The 23812-nt window shown below is 33.3% G+C and overlaps 1 non-coding gene across 1 annotated transcript; it reads right to left on the reverse strand.

Moving 5' to 3' along the window:
* Window positions 1-5614: 5614 nt before the first annotated feature.
* LOC145271575 (U1 spliceosomal RNA) lies at window positions 5615-5777 on the reverse strand. Its single transcript, XR_013865984.1, has one exon. It is a non-coding gene; the product is annotated as a U1 spliceosomal RNA (small nuclear RNA).
* Window positions 5778-23812: the final 18035 nt, after the last annotated feature.

The raw sequence follows: 23812 nt of genomic DNA on the forward strand, positions 1-23812 counted from the left end.
GGATATTCTTGTTCTAGATAATCAGATTTAGTGAAAAATATGATCACTCACACTTGTGATTTTTGTGGAAAAGCAACATTATTGTGAAGTTTTTGTATATTCTTGTTTTGACATACTTGTGAAGTGTGCGGATATTCTTGTTCTCAAACTTAGCGACACAAATGAGAATTCACACTTGGGAAAAGCCACATCTGGTTCTAAAAATATAACTAATAGTACATAGGAGAACACACATGAAGAGAAGTAAAAACCTAATGGGAGAATGTTTGGCATTCACAGCAAGAACAAATTCATAAGAAAATAAAAATGTGGGGAAAACCACATTTGTGTGAAGAGTGTGGGTACTCTAGTTTTAAAAAGTCATATTTAGTGACACATATAAGAACACACACTGGGGAAAAGCCACATTCTTGTAAAGTTTGCGGGTATTCTTGTTCTGAAAAATCAAATTTAGTGAAACATATGCGAACTCACACTGGGGAAAAGTCACATTCTTGTGATGTTTGTAGGTATTCTTTTTCTAAAAAATCAAATTTAGTGCAGCATATGAGACGTCACACTGGAGAAAAGCCACATTCTTGTGATGTTTGTGGGTATTCTTGTTCTGTAAAATCAAGTTTAGTGAAACATATGCGAACTCACACTGGGGAAAAGCCATATTCTTGTGAAGTTTGTGAGTATTCTTTTTCTCAAAAATCCAATTTAGTGCAACATATAAAAACTCACACCGGAGAAAAGCCACATACTTGTGAAGTTTGTGAGTATTCTTCTTCTGAAAAATCAACTTTAGTGTCACATATGCGAACTCACACAGGGGAAAAGCCATATTCTTGTGAAGTGTGTACATATTCCTGTACTATAAAATCAAGTTTAATGAAACATGTGAGAACTCACACTGGAGAAAAGCCATATTCTTGTGAAGTTTGTGGTTATTCTTGTTCTGAAAAATCAAATTTAGTGAGACATATGAAGACTCACACTGATCAACACGAAAGATATACTACAACGTATAAAAATGTTTAATGGGGAAGAGGAAAATTATGTTCTCAATTTCTTTACTAACTCGGTGTTTGAGAGATAAAGAACTTTAATAGAACATTCGAATATCTATGTATCTCATATAGACTTCAAGTGTTAGCCCCAAGGTCGCGGGCCCTTGATTTCTGAGAACTTCGACTGAACTAAAATAAAACAAAAAAAATGGAAAACCCACACTTTGGATAGAACTTGAATGCCTATTAGACACTGTCTTCCAGTGTCTAAGGTATCTCTGTACAGGGGTTTGTCAGAACAACCTGGCATGAGGATACTTTTCCATAGAAGTAAACCCTGACCAAATATTCAAAATCACATAGTATTCGCTGCACAAATAAGATCTCCTTTCTATAGCTTACCAACATTAGCTTTTATGAGGAACGGTGAGGTTTCCTCAAGTAATAGCACGAAGATGGATACTCCACCAGAGTAGATAAATTCTTGTCCTGGAATTCATTAAAACCAAGAGACCAAAATGAAAGATATACTACAATGTATGAAAATTATGTTCTCTATTTCTTTACTAACTCAGTTTTTGAGAAATAAAGAACTTTAATGGAACTTTGGAATATCTATGTATCTCATATAGACTTCCAGTGTTAGTCCCACGTTGTGGGCCCCTTGAACTTAAACCGGAGTAAAATAAAACAAAAGCAAACAGCCACAGGCATGTGAGGTGTGTGGACATTCTGTTTCTGAATAATCAAACTTATTGAGAACGCACACTGGGGAAACGCCATATTCTTGAAAAGTGTGTGAGTATACTTGTTCTCAAAAATCACGGTTAAATAAACATATGAGCAGTCACACTTGTGAAAAGGTATTTGACAGTATGCCTCATTCCTGAATAATGCGGGGTCTGGAGCTGTGTAATGTCCATGAGAACATCAAAAAAACAAATGACAATGTGGCAAACATCTATTTCCGTACACCACATAGAAGGGACAATACAGTCTTCAAATATTAGCATCCAGCGAGGCATATTTCAAGGTGATAGCCTATCACCACTACTATCTTGCCTTGCAATCGATCCACTCAGCAAGCTTCTAAAAAATGTGATGAGGTGGATCCAATTCCAGTAGAGACAAAAAAAGATGAAAGTGAAAGAGTGAATCATTTGCTCTTCATGAACAGAAAAAACACCTTGACTTCCTGATAGAAATTGTTAAAATGTTTTCAGAGGATACCTGCATGGAGTTTGTATTTGCCAAATTTGCTAAATGCACAACAAAAAATGGGAAAATAAAATCCGAAAATATTCAGATAAATGACAGCCTCATTGAAGATTTGAAAGAGGATTCCACATATATATATCTCGGCATTAAGGAAAACATTAATGTGGGACACGAATAAATGAGACGTAGAGCAGAACAATAATATACAGTACGTCTGAAAAAGATCCTCAAATCTGAAATAACCCCTAAAAACAAAATTACGGCTATAAACCAGCTTGCAATACCTGTGGTCACGTACGGTTTCGGTATTATAGCCTGACCTCAATATAACATAAACAGGCTCGATACAAAGACCAGAAAACGACTATCCCTACATAAGGTAACATACCGAAACCAATGCATGGATAGGATATACCTACCACGAAAGGAGTGAAGCTTAGGCCTCACTGAATTCAACCATGCATATCGAGCCACTATAGTAAGCATGGACCAATATATTAAAAGTTCAACCGACATGTTAATGCAAATGGTGAAAGACCATCATGATAACCTTTCTCAACAAACCTCAATCACAAAAGCTTGCTGAAAACTTTGGGGAAGTCATACCGGAGAACACTGTCGATGTACACAATAAACCAGCAACACAGATTGCAAAAATCAAAAGAAAAAAATAGACCGAAATAGAGATAGAGACAAGAAAACAAGGATGGAAACAAAATAAGCGAGCAGGGAAGTTTCTAGAGGAGCTCAACTAGGAGTACGTAGACAAGGATGCTTCACTCCAATGGCACAAGAGTGGGAGAAAATCATATTTAATTTGCGATTTTTGAGCGATTATTCGGAAAATAGGTAACTTTACACAAATAGAGAGGATTTTGTTTCATGTATGAGTGATCTGTCCGTGATTTTTCATTTTCATATACTTTCATAGAAATGTTTCTGTTGTGTCAAAAAAAAACTATTTTCTTTACGTCACAAGTGTCACGCTCATACATGAATTCCATAGCTTATATAACATACTGACCCAACGGGTCACGGGTAGTCTAGTCAAGTATAAAACTCTTTGGTTTTTAAAAATAACGTATGTAAATTAACAAAAGAAAAAATCAATAACAGTGCCTGAGATTATTGGGGGTGCTGCTGCTTCAATATTTTTACGTATTGTTTTAATATCATGTAAAAGAAATTCGAATATATAAGTAAATATTTAATCAAATAATAAACAAACATTCAAATAAATATTCAAATATATAACAAAGACAAATAATCAATCAGAAATGGATAATACGCAAAAACTGTTATCAAAAATATTTTTAAATTGTGTACACTTTCCAGAATAATAAAAATAATATATACATTTATTGCTTTTAAACTTTTAAGATTAAATAAAAGTTTGTGTTTTGGGTTTTTTTTTTGTATTTTTTGCAAACACGAAAAACATTTTTAAAAATACATTTTATTTACAATTTTTTTAATAACATATTTTTTTAATAGAAAAAAAAAAAAGATAAACTTTAAAATTTAGGAGTGTACTATTTGAAAATAGCGTTTTATTTAATAATAGTTTGATTTCCAAAATTTATTTTTAAAGATGTATTTATAACAAAACGTATTGTGAATAAAATACAAAATAAAAAAGTTTGCATTTTATATAGTGAGCAAACAAACAAAAATATTTAAAGAAACAAAATTTTATTTACAAATCTTTCAACAACTAGCTTTTTATATAAAAAGAATAAACTTGGCTATTTACTGACCTTCCCATGCCGGTAAAGATCGACATAAAGTGGAGATTTATTATAAGAAAATAGGGCGTCATATATAAGTATCATAAAACCTCGAATTTTAATGTAGCTTTCTCCCCAAAGAAAACAAAAAATTAAAATGGTCTCAATCGAGAAGGATTTCTAGTTACTTTTTTAATGCGTATTATTTGCCCCATCTACTAACAAATTCAATGTAAAGTTTAAAAATGCATAATTATTAAAATTGTTTCTTTACTTGTAAACACATTTTAATTTAAAAAAAAGCCTTGTGCAAAAAAAAACAACAACATTTTTTAAAGTGTAAAACTTCTAACATTTTCCTCGTTGGAGACAAATAAATGCTAAGTTTTTATATCTAAAACATACAAGTTAAAAAGATTTCTAACTAAAATATATTTCCAACATAAAATGTTTCTTCGCTTGTTTGCTTCTAGGAAAAAATATAAACAGTTTTTATTTGTTTTGCAAAGTTTAGTTGTTGCAAAATAAATAGCATTTAAAACTACTTAAAACAAACAAAAAGGCAGGTAGATGGAAAAGAACTTTATTTTTATGCTAAGATTTATTTATTGTATATTTGATTTTTACCCTTGGTCGCTTGTTAGCTTCTTCACTGCTAAATCCCCGAATACTTTTAATAATAAAAAACAGTTTCTGCGTATTATATATTTTCGTCTGCTTCTGACTTGAATCACAACGCTAAAAGTGTGCGTATTTAAAAAAAAGAAAAGAAAAAGCAGAATATTTTATATATAAGAACACGTTATATGCAGATTTTAATAATAATTTTTAAAAATTGTATATACACCCCCTTTTTGTTTTTTGTTGTTGTTTTTTCAATAAAAATGTTATCATATCTATACAGGCGCACACCCTAAGCAAATAACGAATTTCACGACGCAGAGATGCGACAATTCCTTAAGAGGCTTTAATCGGCTGTCTAAAGCGTCTAATCCGCGCATGCGCACAAGAGAATTTCATTAAGAAAGTGTAACTGTAAATTTCACAGCTCCAAGCAAGTTGTATTTTTGTTTTTATATGAATTTGAAGATACCGACATTTTACTTAATGATTTTATAATGTACACATAGAAAAAATAAAATAATAATAATAAAAAAACAAACGTATTATTTTTAATTTTATCATTAATATTGTGTGGAAATAACTTGTGGGTGCTGCAGTCCCACAGCTCCATGCGCGAGCCACCACTGAAAATGTTAAACAAAAAATCAATAATTAGGCACAAATCCCGCTCACAAAATGGAGGAGAGGGTGTGTACCTATTTATTTGTTAAAGGCTTATCCATAGCTAACGTTTTTACTCGCAACAATCACTCCAGAGACTGTCCTATTTACTTAAATCAAATCAATGATGTTTATATAACAGAAAAGATTATGTTCAATGCAAACGTTACTGATATGGAGATGCAGATTAGATACAATCAGAACGTTGGAATAGAAGTGGATGATAAACTGATCTGGAAAAATCGCTTGTTTTGTGGCGCGTACAGAAATAGGCGATTGGGGAAAAGGGAAACTAAGAGGCTTTTGCACAACATCGGTGAGAGTTGTAGACCTACGGACCAGAATTAAGTTGTTTACTTATGAGTAGAAGGATATCTGATATTGATTGAATTATCGGGGTGAGCGCGTACGCAGACCCCACACTCAGAAATAATGCACCCGAATCGTCCACATTTGGGAAGATCGCAAAGGTCAACCCAACCGCAATGTAATGGAAGGGTCTCACTTTGGAGGAACGACCTTATTGATCGCCGTAACCTCGGTACAAGGTAAGTATTATATTTAGCCCTTCGTCCCCGGCCTTGGCATTATCTACTGCCAAGGCCTCATTTGGGGTACGAAGAAGCTTAGGCACTAAGGCCAGTAAGGGGGAGTGGGAAAAAAAACCCAGGTAAGTATAATTTTATTGTCGCATGTGCACTGGTTTTATATCGCACTTATATACTAACCACCGACAGGCATTGATAACTTGGGCTATGACAACAGCATATTATTTTCATTGTTTTGAGTCTCGAGTATATATCGGATACAGTTCATCAACAGAGAAGCGCATCACTTATATAAAAGCATATAAGATATCAACGAATACACACATGACAGTCAAATTTTTTTAAAATTGCATCAGCAGTGAGTGAGATATCTACTGGATCGATAGAAGGATCCAGCCATTTTCCCAGCGACCTTTGGTACAGAATGTTCAATAAATAAGCGTAGACGAGGGCAAGAGATGGTAATGTTTAAAATTAAAGAGATATGGCCACATTAGAGTTATCTACTCCTGAACGTATATATATATATATATATATATATATATATATATATATATATATATATATATATATATATGTTACATCAAAAAGGCTTGTCCTCTTTTTCATGTAAATAAAAATAAAGAGAATTAGTAAATGAAAATAAAATCAGAGAAAACGGGAATCGAACCCTGGAGATAAGTTTTAAAGAACAATAGGTTTTAAATGGAATGTCCAGTAAATTGTTGATTCTGTTAAAATATTTAATAAATACAAATTTGGCTGGAAACTATGCACATTGTTAGAAAGAATGTGCACACTAAAATATGGGTTATATGAATTAAATAAGTTGGTTAAATTCCTTTGTAAAACAACAAAGGAAATTGGGAAATTTCCTGGTCATCAGAATGTTTCAAAAACGTGCAAATCGCGCATGTTGATGACACGAGAATTATAGTCACGTTGGCTAGACATACATGTGATTTCTCAATATAGTAAAGAGTCCGAAGTAAAAGTTAGAGAGGGAGTCAGAGAGTCAGACGAGAGTCCGACCAGGGACGCAGAGGGGTTGACTGAACCTAGGCACCATCTGGAAGCAAGAGGGTTTTAAAAGAAGAGGATGTAAAGAAACTTTGAATTCCTGGATGCAAAGCCACTGACCCGTCAATTGGAAGAAATAAATGATCATCATGTTTTTCATACTGCCGTCTTATGTGTTCATCATTACAACGAGAAAAGGTATTGTCGAATACCCTAAAAAAACTAAGTTAGAGTAGTCGGTGTTCTGTTGTAGCGTACCTGGGCACTATATATACAAATGTATGCAGATTTAAGTATAATTCAGAGGTTTGAAAATAGTTTTTTTTAAACCAATTGTCATAAAAATTTTAACCGCAGAATAGTATTATAATCTTCAAAAAACCTGCAAATTGTTATGCAGTTTCGTCCCATGGAACCAGATATGAGCATTTCAATATTCAATTTGGCTACGAGTATATATATTATTCCACCACGAATTCCACGAATTGAAAAAAAAAAAAAATGTAGTGTTTGCAATTAAAGGGGCATAACTCCAAGAATAGTTACCTTCCCCTGCCAAAATATATATCGCGTAAATAAAATCGCGTTTGATCAAGTTGTACGACAAGTAGGAGTTAAATATCGATTTGTGTTTTGATCTATTTTCTCGCATATTCACACTCGGAAGCCGAAGCATTTTACCACCTTATACTACTTCCTCATCAAAGAAGGTGTTATTGCATGGTATAGTATAAGAACCGATGATAAATAAAGCCTCTCTTGAAATCGCTACAATCATGATAACGCGAAACATGATTGAAATGAACAAACAAAAAAGAAACACGTACTACACTTTCATCATTGTTCGTTTAATGATGATTTTATGTAAAACAGGCTAATTAGCAGGTTTAAGTCTGGAAACATGAGTGCAAGTTATCGTAGGTTTAACCGAATCGAGTTTAATAACAATAACTTTCAAGTCCCATTATGTAATCATGTGGTCATAGTTTAATTTCTTGGTCAAAATCTATGTTTGTCATTTGACTGACTTCACCTTTCGTGTAATTCCTTCCTTTTATTTGAAATATTCAGTTTTACAATATTTTTATATGAGCATTCATTTGGATCATTCGGAATATTGTTCTCGCCTTGGATGTTATGATTTTTAAAGCTTCGTATATTTTATTTTTAAATGAATTGAATACGAAATAGAAATTCACAATACAAGTACCCAAAAGGCTTAAGAATTGGCAAATATAATCTAAACTTGATAGTAAAACAGTTCGGCACATTTAACTAACCCAACAGCCATTTTTACACAAGGAACAAAATAATGATTACACCGTGTTAATACGATGACCTTACGTTCTTTGTTCTTTAGCAGTTAGTTTTCTCTCTAAATAATTTCACGTTTAAATCGTGTTTTTCATTTTTTGATTTTTATTCTTTTATATTTTCATACATTTTATTTCTTAATGAATTGGACACACCCCAAAAAAGTTGTATAAATTTACTAAAGAAATCCTTACAAACAAAACAACTTTGTTTTGAACACAAATGAAAAAAAAAAAACGACTTTTCTCGTATTTAATTCCCTGAATGAAAGGTAAGTTTCTTTTTTAAAACACTTTTAAAAACTATCACTCAACAACTTAAAAATAATCTTAAATATTAAAAAAAAAGTTTATTTTTATTGTAATTCAATGCGAAAGGTTAGTTCTTTTTACGATTTAAAAATCCAGTTGAATAAATTTTAAAATAATCTGAAACAGAAAGCCAGTTCGTTTTTCCACCCCTTCAGAAATATTATTTAAAACAATTGATATTTAAAAAAAAGGGTTATTTTTATTGCAATCCAATAAAAATATTGATTCCGCTATGCTTTATAACAAACGTGAATAAAAAATTTATGATTGAAAAATTTTTTTTTTAAATATAGTATTCACTCTGACAATTAGATTTAAATGTCAAAAATTTGTTTATTTAAGTAAAACTTACGTTATTTCTGAGACAATAATAATGTTTACCATAAACAAAAGTATTTAATTCGAAGTTGGTTGAATTGTTAGGCAACTGAGCACAAAAAAAACTTTGTTTTTCATTTATTATTATTTTTTTTTTTTTGGTATTTAATTGATTTTTAAAAAAATATTTGTAAAAACGGTTTTCTGTGCGAATTGTGAGGCTTTATTCAATATTTAATGTTCTAGAATTAGTAACACATTCTTTAATAAAGTTTACATAAAAATGATCACCCATTTATTGGCCATCACCAATTAACAGTAACTTAATGTCGAAAAACTAATTAATAAATATTTACTATCGAAGCCAACATAGTTTTACTGATTAAAAAAACATAAAATAAAAATCCCTTTTTGTTTGCCATTACGTCTGAAAAATCATTATAAAATCTCCCGAAAAATAGAATAAAAAACACAACTTATAAATATTTAAGACTTTGTTATATAAATTTAACTTAAATTGAGCACCTACTTTAAAATTTAAGTCCAAATTGCAGTCAACGAGACATATAATCGTTCAGTTTAAAGTTTTTGTGGCGAGGAAGACAGGCGGGAAGACCTAGTATCGATTTTTGTTTTGATTTGAGGGGAATACGATAATAACCCAAGTGTTGTTAACTATTCTGTACTTTAACCTAACAATTTAATAAACCAAGATACCGTTTAAACATTGTCATACTACATATGCAGATGTGTCACAATTCAATTTATTGGTTGGCTTTCTTCGAGCAGTTTTTTTAATGTTCGATTCGTCAATGATTATCGAGACTCCCAGATGACTGTGTTATGTCAGGCGTTTTTTTTACTATTCTAGTATAAAACGCGAGTGTAAATATTGATATTGTTTTAGTGTAAAACCCGAGTGTAAATATTTATATTGTTTTAGGGTAAACTCGCGTGTAAATATTTATATTGTTTTAGTGTAAAAGCCGAGTGTAAATATTTATATTGTTTTAGTGTAAAAGCCGAGTGTAAATATTTATATTGTTTTAGTGTAAAAGCCGAGTGTAAATATTTATATTGTTTTAGTGTAAAAGCCGAGTGTAAATATTTATATTGTTTCAATGTGAAAGCCGAGTGTAAATATTTATATTGTTTCAATGTGAAAGCCGAGTGTAAATATTTATATTGTTTCAATGTGAAAGCCGAGTGTAAATATTTATGCTGTTTTAGTGTAAAAACCGAGTGTAAATATTTATATTGTTTTAATGTGAAAGCCGAGTGTAAATATTTATGCTGTTTTAGTGTAAAAACCGAGTGTAAATATTTATATTGTTTTAGTGTAAAAACCGAGTGTAAATATTTATATTGTTTTAGTGTAAAAGCCGAGTGTAAATATTTATATTGTTTTAGTGTAAAAGCCGAGTGTAAATATTTATATTGTTTCAATGTGAAAGCCGAGTGTAAATATTTATATTGTTTCAATGTGAAAGCCGAGTGTAAATATTTATATTGTTTCAATGTGAAAGCCGAGTGTAAATATTTATGCTGTTTTAGTGTAAAAACCGAGTGTAAATATTTATATTGTTTTAATGTGAAAGCCGAGTGTAAATATTTATGCTGTTTTAGTGTAAAAACCGAGTGTAAATATTTATATTGTTTTAGTGTAAAAACCGAGTGTAAATATTTATATTGTTGTAGTGTAAAAACTGAGTTTAAATATTTATATTGTTTTAGTGTAAAAGTTGAGTGTAAATATTTATATTGTTTTTGTAATGAGGCGAAATGAAAACAAAAGAAGCCAAAGGCCGTGGTTTGTATGTTAAGCGCCAGAATCTTTATTATCGGCAGATGTCTTCGTACAGAGCTGTGTGTGCTTCGCACGCAGTTTCGTATTTAGTTGTAGCCGTAGCTACGTACTTCATAACACCCCCCTTATTCAATAATGTTTTATTGTTTTTTTTATTACCCATTGCAGTCTGGGTTTATGTGTGTTTTTGTTTATTACTTTTAAATGTGTTGTGTTTTGCTGATATTTGTGTGTTTGTGTATTCATTTTAAATGTGTTGTGTCTCTCGTGTTTTGTTGATGTTTTGTGTGTGTTTGTTGTCTAGTGTATAGTCTTTTTGTCGGGTAGGGAGTTTGACAACACGACTAGACCTGCGAGGTTGTTTGTCATGTGTTGACAGTTGTTGCAGCACTGGTTTCGTCTGGTCAGCGTTATCTTCTGCTGCTTGCGGTATGGGAACATGATTAGGTATGATGGGTGTATTGGTTGAGCGAATGTGTATTTGGTTTCTTCTGTAGATTTTTCCCATTTACTTGAACTCCGTAGCTGCGTGGTGCTTCTTTGCTAGTGATGATGCCAGGTTTCCAATCGCTGTGAGGGATCTGCGGATGACATTTTACTCTAACAGACTGCCCAATAGTGAGGTCCGGCAGAGGTTTGTTGTGTCTATAATAGTATTTTTCTGCTACCTGTCTTTTATTTATGAGCGCTTGCTGTGTATTTGCTTGCACACATTCTGTATTAAAAGCTATCAGCCTCAGAGCTGAGCTAGCCTATCCGGAAAGTAGTGAAGGTGAGTTGCCATCCACCACTTGAAAGTTGACTTTTTTCTTATACCATTTATCTCACAATGAAGTATTACTAAGCCCAAGGGTTGCAGTATGGAATTGTACAGCCGTAACCTTGTGTGAGAAGGCTGTAGTGGTGTTTTTTTGAGATGTTTATAGTCAGCAAGGGCCAAGGTGCTGCAGCTTGCTCCTGTGTCAATTTGGAATCTACAGCTGGTCTTTGCACTGTCTGCTGGGATGGATAGACAAATGTCTGCGTGTTACTGTCTGTGGTCTGACAGAGACCCCAGAACATAAATACTTTCGTCACTGCTGGGCACTTCTGTTTCGACATAGCGCATTTTTGCAGTTCGTTGCGTCATGGGTTTGTTTGGCCGTTGTGGTGGGGTGGGCTGTGTCTGTGATTGGCATACCCTGGCAATGTGATTGCGCTTTAGGCAGATCGCACACGTTAGTCCATAGGCCTGACATTTCCCTTTGTCATGGCTTTGTCTACAGAATTTGTAGTTCTTTATAAATTGCAAGTTTTAACTAGGTTTCTTAATTAATTTATTAACTGTCAAATTTTTCATCCTGTTCCTTTGTGCAGGAATGAAACATATACCGTTGGTATATGGTGTTTTGTTTAGGCTCAAAGTAGTCTGTGAGCCTTTCAAAAATATTTTTTCTACTCGCTTGTTCCTCTTCCGATATAGACAGATTTTATATATCTGTAAGCATTCTTTACCGATAACAGAAAGCAGAGTTCCTACCTGTATTTTTGCTGCTTTTTTTTTTCAATTTCCGTTGCAGCTGCATAATTTTCCCAGGTTAATTTGACGAGGGCCCAGTTCTCTCGTAAATCGCCATCCATTTCCATTTTCACTGGTGGTGGAATTGCATATGCCATGTTGTAGCCGACGAATGTATAAAAATGACCGAATCCACGTGGTTGATAAATTCCATGCCAGGATATGTAAACACAAAGTCCGAGTTAAAATATGTACGTTTTGCTGAACGATTATAATTATCCACAGTCTTTACGTTGTTCCAGAAAGAAAACAAAATTAAATCCCACTTCGTTACACCATGTAATGAGGCGAAATGTAAACAAAAGAGGACAAAGGCAGTGGTTTGTATGTTAAGCGCCAGAAGCTTTATTATCAGCAGATGTCTTCGTACAGAGCTGTGTGTGCTTCCCACGCAGTTTCGTATTTAGTTGTAGCAGTGCTACGTACTTCATAACAGTTTTAGTGTAAAAGTCGAGTGTAAATATTCGTTCAGCAAAACGTACATATTTTAACTCGGACTTTGTGTTTACATATCCTTGCACGGAATTTATCAACCACGTGGATTCGGTCATTTTTATACATTCGTCGGCTACAACATGGCATATGCAATTTCACCACAAGGGAAAACGGGAATCGATGGCGATTTACGAGAGAACTGGGCCCTCTTCAAATTAACCTGGGAAAATTATGTCAAAAAAATTTTGTGTAAAAGTCGAGTGTAAATATTTATATTGTTTTAGAGTAAAACCCGAGTGTAAATATTTATTTTGTTTTAGTGTAAAAGCCGAGTGTAAATATCTATATTGTTTTAGTGTAAAAACTTATTGTAAATATTTATATTGTTTTAGTGTAAAAACCGAGTGTAAATATTTATGTTGTTTTAATTTAAAAACCGAGTGTAAATATTTATATTGTTTTAGTGTAAAAGCCGAGCACCATAGACTGGGTTGACTAAGACAACATTTTGAACTTCATAATTGTGCCAGATCAACAAAAATCATTGTAAACTCAATTTTTTAAATATATATTAGGGTGACTGATCGTGTGCATCAACTGCATAGCTTCAAGGAGTCAATTCTTTTATTTCTATGTAGCACATGCCCATTTTGGTGCAGTCTTAGTCTCTCTGGCATGGGATGACTAAGACCACACTATCAAATTCTCTTATAAATCTCATTAAAACTGCATGGTTTTAGTAACCCTTCCTCCCTATGGGCTGACAAACAACGCTGAAAAGACCCTTTACATGATCAGCTTTTTATGGCCTGACAGAATTTTTAGGTTCGGAAAATGGCTACAAAAACTAAACCAACACGGATACCATTACAACAAACAAAAATGAAACCACATATGCAGGTTTTTCTGATAAATTTACAAAAACCAAATCATAAAATAATATAATAGCTTTAATACAAATTAAATTGAAAGTTTCAAAAATGTTCCGCATTTCAGTCTCATTCTCAGAGTTGGTTCCCTCCCCCTCAGTCAGTCACAGTTTTGTTGGCCTCGTCAACAGCCTCTCCACTTTTTGAGACCGCTTGAGCCACTTCCTCATCCTCCGGTGCTGCTGGAGCCTCCTCCTTATTCCTCCAGTGCTCCAATGCTTTTCCCGGGAATGACATCTACCTGTCTTCGTTTTTCCACTCCTCACCATGTCAGAAAAGTCTCAGGTGGTTTAGAAATACCTCTGAGACTGAAGTGTTGACTCTGTCAATCTCCTCAGATTCTGCAGTCTTGGGCAGGCGATTGAGGATTGGCTGTGGATCCATGGGGTGAAAGCCACATTTGCAAAAGCCTGCCATTAGGTGCTCCCTTTGATTTGGGAGCTCAATCATTAATTCACAGAGCAGTTTTGGAAACCTGTCTTTAGGAAGAGTGACTGCAGTTTTGCTCCCTGATTGTTTCCACACAGTGAGGATAGACCTCCACTTCCTTTTCATTGGACCAAAGAATGCCACAGCAAGGGGTTGGCACAGATGTGTGGCGTATGGGGGTATTCTCAGTACATTCATGTAAAATCTGATTACGTGGTTGATACGATCAGGGTATTTTTCACCACGTTTGTCTTGTAATTGATGAAATTCTCTGGAGGGACTCGTTCTAGTGTCCTGCTCAACTCTGCAAAATATTCGTTGATCGAGCAAACCCTAACACTAGCTCTTTTCTTTTAAATGTTTTGACACATGCGGTTCTTTATATGAACGTTGTGCCGCTTCATAAATGACTGCACCCAGTTCTCACCAGGGACATTGTCCTTGAATTTATTCACAGTCATTCGTAGATCGATGATGTCGAATGGGAATCCCTACTTTGACACAGCCAGCATGTGCTCGACAATGGTGTTCTCCATTAGGGATGAAATGATGGTCTGTCCACCTGGTGACTGCCGTAGTCTTTCACCCTAAGTCACCTGAAAGTAGTATTGCAGCTTTGCACAACTCAGGCCCTGCAGACTTCACGTTGATACTTTCCTCCCTTGATGTCTGCTGCAGCCTTGATGAGGTTATCAGAGTCGAAAGCTTTGTTGTAAGCCCTTGCGCCAGGTTTTGCCTTGTAATCTCTCGACATAGTGGATGAAGGTCGTTCGGTCGGTTCTTCAGTTCTTCTGGTTTTAATTGGAATGACGATGCTGAGGATATAAAAGAAAACAATATCCGGTATATTAGATTCCAAAAATAAACTATTCCCCCACTATCAAACAATCATGAGGTTGCTTGCACGGCAACTGACAAGGCTAATCTGCTTGCCAGTCGGTTTGCTTCAAACTCCACACTGAACCCGGTACACCACTCCCTCCCTGATTTTCCTCTGCGAACAAACGCCGCACTAGACGATTTGAAAATCACCCCTTCTCAGGTGCATGCTATTACAAGACACCTAGACACCTCAAAAGCATGTGGAACAGATCTCATCCCGGCTGTGCTATTTAAAAAATGCTCTGTCGAGGTTGCTCCAGTTCTCTCCAAACTTTACAATAAATGCCTAAACGAATCTTGCTTTCCCGACTGCTGGAAAACTGCTTCTGTGGTACCAGTCTTAAAGAATTCTGGTGAATGAATTGACCCACTAAATTATCGCCCCATTAGCCTCCTCCCACTTTTCGCCAAAATATTTGAGTCCTTAGTTAATCAAGCCCTAGTCCAGCAACTAACAGCTGCTAAACTCCTGACTGACAAACAATATGGATTCAGGCAAGCCCGTTCAACAGCAGATATATTAACTGTAGTTTCTGAACGTATATACCGTTCATTGGACAAAACAGGGGAGGGTAGAGCGGTAGCCCTTGATATATCTAAGGCTTTTGACATGGTATGGCACGATGGTCTTCTAAGGAAAAATAGATCATATGGAATCACTGGAAGAATTCATAACGTAATTAAATCCTTCTTAAGTAAGAGAAAAATCAAAGTTGTCCTCGACGGTCGTACATCTAAACAATATGACATAAATGCGGGAGTACCTCAGGGGTCTATCCTTGGACCTCTATTATTCCTGATATTCATAAATGACCTCCCTAATAAAATTGTTTCGGAGATGGGTATATTTGCCGATGACACCACTCTCTATAACAGATATGAGGGGAAAACAAATGAACACATATCCAAGGAAATGGCAGAAACACTAGAGGATGACCTCCAATCTGTAGTGGAATGGGGACAAAAATGGATGGTTACATTCAATGTTGCTAAGAATAAGCTTGTTTCCTTCAATAACTACAAGAAACTTCTCTACCACCAATAGCAATGGCCAAGAACCCATTGTCTGAAAGTACTTCTTTTAAAGTCCTCGGCCTAACGTTTACAGGGAATATGAACTGGAATAGATACATTGAGAGCATTGCCAAGGCTGCTGCTCGGAAGGTTGCCTTCCTCTACCGTGCTAGAAAACTACTTACGCCTGACAGTATCCTGTGTCTCTATAAGGCCACCATTTACCCATGTATGGAGTACTGTTGTCACATCTGGGCTGGTGCATCTGCTGCTTGTCTCTCGCTCCTGGACAAGGTTCAAAAGATAGTCGCCAACCTGATCGGTCCTGAACTGTCATCTTGACTGCAGCCTCTGTCCCATCGACGAGATGTTGCATCCCTCTGCCTGTTCTACAAGTACTTTAATGGTGAATGCTCTGACGAACTGCAAACACTTGTACCTCCCCGACGTAACTACCCCCGACAAATCCGACAAGCTACTAAGTCTCATCCCTTTACAGTAGAGATCCCTAGGTGCAAGAAAGCCTTTTACTCCAATAGTTTCTTCCCCAGAACTGCGGGTCTTTGGAACTCCCTTCCGGGATTCTGCTTTCCCAACTGCACTGATATGCAGAAGTTTAAGTGTAATGTTAACAAACATCTTTCTACTCATCTCCCTTCATAATGACCCTGCTAATATAGTCCCTGATAGTGCTTCAATATTGCATTGCGCCTTGTTTGGGGTAAAAATTGAATATAAAAACAAAAAAAACACATCTAAATGACAACATTGGTATGATATGAAGATTGAAATTACTAGGCTTTGGTAGGGATAGGACTAGGGTAAGTTTTAGGCTTAGAGTTTGGTCTAAAGTTCGGGCTTGGGTCAAGGTCAGGTTTAGGGTACCATTAAGGGTCAGAGTTACCTGGTAGTGTAAGAGTAGGGTCGTTTTTATGTCGGGACCTCCCCCCCAAAAGAAGGCACTTTGACAGTATCCAAATAAATAGTAATTGTCTCAGTATGAAGGTCAAGGTCATATCGCAGAAATCCCTTGACCTTGAGATGTGTAACAGGTTCCATTCAGTTCCTTTCATAGAGATCTATAAGTGTAGCAAATTTGAAAAAAATCCGTGTCAGAAATGGTTTGTGCCCCCCCCCAAAAAAATTGTCGATTTGACATGGAATGAGCCTAGATTATTGTTTATTTTACTTAATTGCATAATTCGTTTATCTATTACAAAATACTATGAATAATATTAAACATTTAAACAATATGAATTAAATGTTTATTTTTGTGATTTTTAAATGTTTTAACAAATTATGTTTCTTATTTTGTTGGTAGGATAAAAATAAACAATCATATTAAAATATATCATTTTATTTTATTTATTTTTATTTTTTTACAGATGTTCCTGCCTGAACGTTTCTTGTTTTGTTGACACGATTAAAATAAAGAATGATATTAAAATATAAAATTTTATTTTATTTTTTTACAGATGTTCCTGCCTGAACGTTTTTAAAGAATTTTAATGATCATCATTTTCCTAAAACATTATTTTATAGACAATTTGTGCCTTACATGGAAGACAACAAAAACGTATGCACAAAAATTTACGAAAAGTCATTATTTTAACTTTTACACTATGAAATATCTCTCATCAATTAAACGATGAATGATAAAAATTGAAGTGTCTTTAAAATCAAATCAAACTCGCATCAACAATTGAATATAAATAGAATAATTGAGGGAAGAATCCTGTATTGCTTATAACTAAGTAGTGACCATCTTGTTCCAGGATAAATTTTATTTAAATATGTCTGCACACAGTGAAGAAAAGCTACATCATTGTAAAGTGTGTGGATATTTTTGTTCTAAAAAATCGAATTTAATGAAACATATGAAAAGTCACGCTGAGGGAAAGCCAAATTTTTGTGAAGTGTGTGGCTATTCTTTTTCAAGAAAATCGAATTTAGTGAGACATATGAAAACTCACCCTGATGGAAAGCCACATTCTTGTAAAGTATGTGGCTATTCTTCTTCTACAAAATCGAATTTAGTGAGACATATGAGAAGTCATGCGTGGGGAAAGCCACACTTTTGTGAAGTGTGTGGATATTCTTCTTCTATCAAATGGAATTTAATCATACATATGAGAACTCACACTGGGGAAAAGCCACATTGTTGTGAAGTATGTGGATCTTCTTTTTCTGTAAAATCTACATTAAAAATGCATATGAGAACTCACACTGAGGAAAAGCCAAATTCTTGTGACGTGTGTGGATATTCTTGTTCTAAAAAATCAAAGTTAGTGACACATATGAGAACTCACACTGGGGAAAAGCCACATTCTTGTGAAGTGTGTGAATATTCTTGCTCTGGAAAATCCATGTTAGTGAGACATATGAGAATTCACTCTGGGGAAAAGCCACATTCTTGTGAATTGTGTGAATATTCTTCTTCTGAAAAATCAAAATTAGTAAGACATATGAGAACTCACTCTGGGGAAAAGCCACATTCTTGTGAAATGTGTGGGCAATCTTTTTCTGAAAAAACGAATTTAGCTAGACATATAAGAACGCACACTGGAGAAAAGCCTTATTCATGTGGAGTCTGTGGATATTCTTTTCGTCAACAATCTATTTTAATGAGTCATATGAGAACTCACGCTGCCACACAGTTGTAAAATCCTGTTAGGGGGGGCTATTATACAATGCAATACAATGGTGTGTGTAAATATGTCCACTGGAAAATCTGTAAAAACTTGAATAATGTTGTAGTAAGTCTTGGTAATATGTTTACCAGAAAGAACAGTTGGAAATAAGTCATACACCATCTGCTATGACTATTAAACACCTACAGCTACATACCTAGAAATGGGATTATTAAGCCTGACATAGTGATATGGGACAAGAGAGGAAAGTGGCAACCCTAGTCGAAGTAAGCGTCCCTAATGGATCTGAGTTGAGATAGAGAAAAACAAAATACCAAGAACTTATATACGACATGCAAAGAAACTAAAATCTTAAAAAGATATCCATTTTACTAGTTATTATAGGAGCAAGTGGACTAATGGAAAAGAATTTCAAAAATTATCTCGCAAATATATCCGGTGAACCAAGTGCAAGAGATGTGCAAGTGTATGGATATTCTTTTTCTGAAAAGTTATATTTAGTTATTCATATGAGAACTCACACTCAAGAAAAAAATCCATATTGTGTGGATATTTTAGTCTATAAAATCTTGATTAAGCCCCTTGATTTCTTAAAACTTAGTGAAGTATTAAACGCTGCCAAATAAGGTCTCCTTAATATGCCTATAAAATCTAGTTAAATTAACCATATAAATACTCACAGGAGTACCTTCTGATTACCTTCCTGGTGTTCTCGCTCTGAGCTATCAGTATGAGGACGTATCACGATACGAATCCAGCGAAGACTTTCATGAAAATCATGAATATGAAGCCAGATAAGGAAAAATACTGCCGGGACATCACTCAGTATAAAAAGGTCACCAAAACACGTTTACGCACCAGCGCGCGTTAGGAAAGCTATTGTGCAACTTCTCCCAATGCTGAAGGAGGATATATTTCCACCAGCAGCAATCTACCCATGAAATATCCATAATGGGACCTACAACAGATGTAATTCTAAACATTCAGATCTTTACTGAACCACCTGACTCTTCATCATCAAACTCTGATGAGAGTGAAGATAGCACATCTGACACAGAAGATGCCATGGATGACACCAAACCTAGTCTACTTAACAGATGACGAACCCAACCAAGACTTAATAGAGGACCATCACCACCAAGATCTTTGGATCAAAAGCTAATTATTAACCAATTAACTGAACAATAAATAGAAGAGCTTGCAAATAAAATCGAACTGACCAAAACAATGGAGATTGAAGAACGACTCAAATTCAACCCTAACTGAGATAAACCATGCTAACTTCGGTGCTGCAGGTTATATGCAAATTGAAAGACCAAAAGAGGAAATGAGGGGGAAGAAAAATAGATACTTTCAGAAAGGAAGCTTCCCAAAATAATTTCCTATACTGTGAACCAAACGAGATCCCCACATCTCCTAGGAACAATAAATAGAATGAAGAGAAAGTATAACATCAAATATCATCAGCGTCAAGAAAAGAAAGCAGAATATGAAACTTTAATGGATTAGCTGAATAGATCAGGAGTAAAGACAATAAAATTAAAACTAAACAAATGAATGGCCAGTTCGATAAAAACCCTGGATTTGTGCACCGAAATCTAACGAGAACCACAATTTACCAGAGTTCAAACATCACCAAACAAAGAAGACGAAGAATGATTTTGGAGACATACACCCTATGGAAACCCAAAACAACATCAAGAAGCACAGTGGATCGAAAATGTGAAAGAAATCAACCAGAAAAATGGCCAGAAATTATTTTTACTTTGGAAAAAATAAATTTCTGCAATTCCCATCCCCTGGCATTGATAAATTACCAAATATCTGCTTAAAGCAAGTAATATCGCTATATTCACATTATCTACTAACTTCAAAAAGAAAGAAGAGGAGACACTAGAATGGTTAACTACCGGCATCACAAATCTCCTTCCAAAGACCGAAAAAACCCATCGTCCTAGAATATAGCCTAATGTTAAATATATTGTTGGAGCGATTCTTGATTCACAAATTCCTGCATAGATAACCAATCAAATATCATTTAAAATATATAAAGTGCCTTAATGAAATTCTCACATTGGAAATATCACTTGTGGAGAAATATACTTGTTGTGGTAGGGTAATTGTCCTTATGAAAAAAATATTTGAAATTATGCAGAATCTTACCGACTGTATCAAAACTATTTTAGATACACTATATTATTTGTAGTGTGTTTTTGCCTTTTCAACTAATGAAAAAATATTTGAAATCATACAGAATCTTTGCAAGTGTATCAAAACTATTTTAGATAAACTATATTATATGTAGTGTGTTTTTGCATTTTCAACTAATGAAAAAATATTTGAAATTATGCAGAATCTTTGCGACTGTATCAAAACTATTTTAGATAAACTATATTATATGTAGTGTGTTTTTTGTCTTCAACTAATAAATATTTGTTAATGAAACCTTTTGTCTTGTTTATATTTTTAGTTATTATTTTATCTTCAGGACACAACCTTTATTATATTTTTAGTTATTATTTTATCTGCAGGACACAACCTTGTTTATATTTTTAGTTATCATTTTATCTGCAGGACACAAACTTGTTAGAAACAAGTGTTCATCAATTTATTGATATTTACTTGTCTTTACTTCTTTATTTTTTCATGAACTTTGAATAAATAAACCGTATGAACATCATTTAATATTGGAATCAGTGTTGCGTTGTTATCTCTAATAAGGGATTAGAAGAGATGACGTATATTATATATTTGTTGTATCATAAAGAGATGACGTATATTATATATTTGTTGTATCATAAAGAGATGACGTATATTATATATTTGTTGTATCATAAAGAGATGACGTATATTATATATTTGTTGTATCATAAAGAGATGACGTATATTTTATATTTGTTGTATCATAAAGAGATGACGTATATTATATATTTGTTGTATCATAAAGAGATGACGTATATTTTATATTTGTTGTATCATAAAGAGATGACGTATATTATATATTTGTTATATCATAAAGAGATGACGTATATTTTATATTTGTTGTATCATAAAGAGATGACGTATATTATATATTTGTTGTATCATAAAGAGATGACGTATATTATATATTTGTTGTATCATAAAGGGAATCGTGTGTGATCGTCTAATCAGCCTTAATGTCGTGTGTGATCGTCTAGTGGTCGAGTCTATTAAATGATATGTTCATATGCCGTTGTGTGTGTGATACATGTATTTTTCAGACATACCTTCTGCGTCCTGGATGTTGGTCCATCTGGAACATCTCTCGTCTTGGAAGGGACACTGGTACTAGTTATAGACGAATATTCATCCACTCCAACACGATCAATTGGTTTTGTAGTTTTTATTTCACTTTCCAAATGTCTCATTTCTACACACGTCAGCGTCACCGTATGAACCTCATTTAATATTGACATCAGTAATGTAACAATAAAAATACTTCAATACTGATAATCTTAATAATAAAAACATTTTAAAAAAACAGCTTATCCTGCCTTGACAGAGTACAAAATAGACTTCGTGGCTTAGTGGGGGATGCCCTTTTCTCTTCCCTGCAACCTCTCTCTCACAGAAGAGACGTTGCGAGCCCATCTTTGTTTTATCGTTATTTCCCTGGCAGGTGCTCGTCTGAACTCAACTCAACGCCAATCTCTTACGAAAAACACCCGTCTAGCTGAATCCACTGTCAACAAATTTCCCCACTCTTTATCTGTGCCTAAATCAAAACATAGATTCCATGAACAAAGTTTCTTTCTTAGAACTGCACGCCTGTGGAATTCTGTTCCGTCTGGCTGCTTCCCACCTGACTACAACCTGGATGTCTTCAAGTCCAACGTAAACAAATTCCTTATGAACCGCCCTCTTAAGTAAACACTTCATTAAATATTCACACTAACGTACTGTACTTTCAATAACACTTATCCCTGAGTGGCTTCTGGGCCTTGATAAGTGGTGACCACCGTGTCGCAAAAAATACTGTTTAAAGCAATTATTTTTACAAATATTAAAAAAGGACTTCATTTACGTAATTAAACCATGAATAGATATATTGCACGTATTTTGAAAATTACACATTCTTGTCATAAATTTATTCATTGTAAAAGCATTGAAATATTATCTGATTTGATATTTCTCTCGACAAATATCACACATATATTAAAGATTCTGGTGGGTTTAATCGATATTTGTACATTTGTAATAGTAACTATTTCAAACGTTTTGTAATTTTTATGTGAATCCAGTGTTTATATAAACTAATAATAACAATTCTTTGGAGTCTGTGATAGTATGAACAGTTACCCCCCCTTAGCGAACTCTCTATGGAACAGAGTTTTAAATATAGAACCACTTCTGTTTAGACATGTTTTACAGAAGAATAAAAAATGGAAATCATATGACTCCTTTAACTGTATCTCATGCGTTGTTGTCCTTCCATAAAAATGATCTTATCTCATGGTGGCAGTAATGGTTATATTTGCGATATCCTACTGAACAGATGAATATGTTACAAACATACGAGCAACCTAAAAAAGAAACACGAAACAAATGAAATGAAACGGCACGCGAGAGAACCACATGGTGAAAAGAAAATAAAATAAAAATATGAACTGTGAGTAAAAATTATTTTCGTCTTTCAAATGTAAAACTTTTGTGAGAGGATAAAAACAAAAAAAGTAAATTAATATATATTAATATATATATATATATATATATATTAATATATATATATATTAATATATATATATATTAATATATATATATTAATATATATATATATTAATATATATATTAATATATATATATATATTAATATATATATATATATTAATATATATATATATATTAATATATATATATATTAATATATATATATATATATTAATATATATTAATATATATATTAATATATATATATATATTAATATATATATATATATATTAATATATATATTAATATATTAATATATATATTAATATATATATATATATATTAATATATATATATATATATTAATATATATATATATATTAATATATATATATTAATATATATATATATATTAATATATATATATATTAATATATATATATATTAATATATATATATATTAATATATATATTAATATATATATTAATATATATATATATATTAATATATATATATATATTAATATATATATATATATTAATATATATATATTAATATATATATATATTAATATATATATATTAATATATATATATATTAATATATATATATATATTAATATATATATATTAATATATATATATATTAATATATATATATATTAATATATATATATATATATTAATATATATATATTAATATATA

This window comes from Euprymna scolopes, chromosome 46 (genome assembly GCF_053919585.1).
Source record: "Euprymna scolopes isolate OS-2025 chromosome 46, ASM5391958v1, whole genome shotgun sequence".
Lineage (NCBI taxonomy): Eukaryota > Metazoa > Mollusca > Cephalopoda > Sepiida > Sepiolidae > Euprymna > Euprymna scolopes.